Source organism: Myotis davidii, unplaced genomic scaffold, assembly GCF_000327345.1.
Source record: "Myotis davidii unplaced genomic scaffold, ASM32734v1 scaffold651, whole genome shotgun sequence".
NCBI classification, from domain to species: Eukaryota; Metazoa; Chordata; class Mammalia; order Chiroptera; family Vespertilionidae; genus Myotis; species Myotis davidii.
In genome coordinates, this window is record NW_006283994.1 from 665,401 (window position 1) to 668,420 (window position 3,020).

At 51.1% G+C, this 3,020-nt stretch overlaps 1 protein-coding gene across 1 annotated transcript in view; it reads left to right on the forward strand.

The window, feature by feature from the left end:
- MED27 (mediator complex subunit 27) overlaps window positions 1-3,020 on the forward strand; it is a 164,464-nt gene that overhangs the window by 3,112 nt on the left and 158,332 nt on the right. The window lies entirely within an intron of this gene.

The window sequence follows — 3,020 nt, forward strand, 5'->3', positions numbered from 1 at the left end:
CGACCTGGGCTGTAGGAAGCAGCTTTTATGAACCCCTTGAAAAAATATATATATGGCTAATATGCCAAGTGTCTGTCCGACCGGTAGATACGATGTGCACTGATCACCAGGGTGCAGACACTCAATGCAGGAGCTGCTGAGTTGCAATGACTTGGCAGCGGCGGTTCTTGGGTGACACACCCCGAAACTAGAGAGGAGGGAGCCCGATTCCTCGCGGGGCCTCACAATTCCACCTTCGGCTGTGGGTCATGTTGCTGGGGCACTGTCAGCCCTGAATCTGGTTTACTGGACACTTGCATTTGCATTCCACACCCTGTATGACAGCAACTTTGCAGAGTGCCCTCTCGCACTCTGGGACCCCTTGCGGGATGTTGGAGAGCTGGTTTCAGCCTCATCCCCACAGGCCAGCCTGACGCCCTTTGAGTGCAGCACCACCCCAGGTGCAGCTGGCTGGGGAGGGACCACTGGAGGTGGGCTCCAGGGCGTGTCTGGCCCCTCTTGCCCAGTCCTGCCCCACTGGCCACCTTCTAACTAATTTCCTTTCAATGTGCACGAATTCGTGCACCGGGGCACTAGTGTACAAAATAATATTGTGGACCCTTTTCCTGGGGAAGATGTCCGGGCTTCGTCAGCTTCACCTGGCCCCCGCAAGGTGAAGGCTTGGTGGTCTACACGTTCGGCCCTCAGCGTTGTCGCCGCTTGTACTGTCGTCCCCTGTCCTTGGTGAAGAGCATCTAGAGTGCTGTTGGGTAGATTTCTCTCTAATCATGTTAGGCTCCATCTGAGGGAGACTGTCCGGTACATGCGTCACAGAATTTGCCACTTATGGTTTCCTCAGCCGGCAGGCCGGGGCAGAGACCCCCCAGGGCAGCTGAGAAAGGAAAACTGAACTGTAGTCTAAAGATAACAGGTGCCCGGCTGGCATGGCTCAGTGGTTGAGCATCAACCTGTGAACCAGGAGGTCATGGTTCACTTCCCTGTCAAGGCACATGCCTGGGTTGTGGGCTTGATCCCCAATAGGAGGCAGCCAATCCATGATTCTCTCATTATTGATGTTTCTATCTCCCTCTCCTCTCCCTTCCTCTCTGAAATCAATACAAAATATTAAGAAAAAATAAAGGTAACAGGAACAGTTAGGTTCATAGCCTGGGAGCAGTTTGTTTATTGACAAGTTCCTTTTGTTTGGGTGCTGTGTATTTTTTTTTCTTGCTGATAGAAAGTGAGAATATATGTTTGGAATGATTTTGGAAGCATTTCTCTTTAGTCTGCGCCACCTCCCTGGAGATGACTGCTCTGCCTACCCCCCACCCCCGCCCCAGTTACCCATTGTTTTTCTTTCCTATCGGCCGTGCCCCTCAGGTCTTGGATGACAGATGAGCGTGGATAGTTTTTTCCTTGTGCAGAGTTTCTTCTTTGAGCTTCTCTTCTCTCTGGGGGCATTTAGTATCCTTTGGTTTTAGAAGTGATTGATCGTGGGGTGCTAAATAAGGAGCTTGGGTCCCGGATGCGTACATTTAGCCTCTAAGGCGTGTCCCGCAAACTCTGGGCTGCTGGTGGCACACTCAGTTTGGTTTTGAGGATCGGGGTGCCAGGTGCTGTGGGCATCTGTCACTCTCTTGCCCTCTGGGCCCACTCTCCTGGGTTGGCCTGATCTCCACGTGGTAGAAGAGATAGCTCTGCAATTGTAGGTTTGCAGGTCCTTAAAGTAGGTGATCTGGTGTCCACATCTCTGCCAGGGTCTGGCCCTGCTTGGTAAGTGTCCCCAAGACAGTTCATTAAATCCAGGCGGTGGGATTCTCTGATTGGCCAACACAGCTCACGGGAGCACAGGAAGCACAGGAAGTGGGGCTCCTTGGAGTTGGAGAGGGGCAGTTCCCAAAAGGGGGTGTGCAGGCCGACAAAAAAAATACTCTGTGTCTGTTGCAGTTGCCAAGGCCAGAAGACTGTCCAGCCCTTCTCGACAGCACTGCCCCCCGCTGCCCTGTGGCGCCTCCTTGTTCCCCAGGGCTTCTCTCGGGCATCCACAGGAGTTCACCTGGGGGTGGGGGGGTGGGTTGGGGGGGGCCAGTCAGCGCAGCGCATGGCGGGGCTGACTTCTGGGCGGACTCCTTGTCCGCTTCTTGGTGTTTGGACGTGGAGCCGGTCGAGGTATCACGTGGGTAAAGTTGTTCTTGGAACTTGCTGGAGCAGTGGAGACTTGTCAGCAGTGGGAACACTTAGCTGATCCTGAAACCACAAGTGACTGGGACTCTAGTGACTGGTTTTAAATGGAAATGATGATGCTTAACTTTTGAATGAAGGTAGCTTAATTGCTCAACGAATTTAATAGTTGGAGAATGAAAATAGAAGTGCCTGCCCTGCCCCCTACCCTTCCCCAAGGTGGAAAGGAGGTCGTATTAAGGGAAAGAAATATGTGTAGGAAGCTCTTGTTCTGGTGATGCTGTAGGTTGAAATAGATGGAGACATCGATGAGATTGCCTCATAAACGAGAAGAAGAGAACAAGGGTAAGGGTTTCTTATGTGCATTTCTTTAAAAACGGGAGAAGGGACCCCAAGGAATAAGCCAGCCAGTGTGCTAATTCTCAGCTGGGGCTATGGAAGCAGCAAATGACTACGTATGTTCATCATGTGTTCATTTCGCCTCTCCTGCAAGTGAAAGGGCTTTTTAATTGCTGGGCTTTCAGCGCTCATCACTTCAGCCTCACAGCTTCAACCAGCAAGTGCGGTACTGTGTGAGGGGAAGTTGGGGAGGGCCTGAGGGGGAGGAAGCGGGGAAGCGATGCCATTCATTATGTGATGAACTCTCCGTCTTAAGCGCTAGTGGCCGTAGAAAAGTCTCGTTCAAGCCTAATAACAAATTATTTTCTTTAGGGGATTTTGTGATTTTTGTAGAGTCAGTTGGAATATTAATTACGTGGTAGTTGGCATGATTGTTAGGATAACACATTTAAAAATTAATCTCATCTAATGAAATGATGTCAGGTTGCTGTGAGCAGCACTTTCCCATTCTGTTTGGGGAG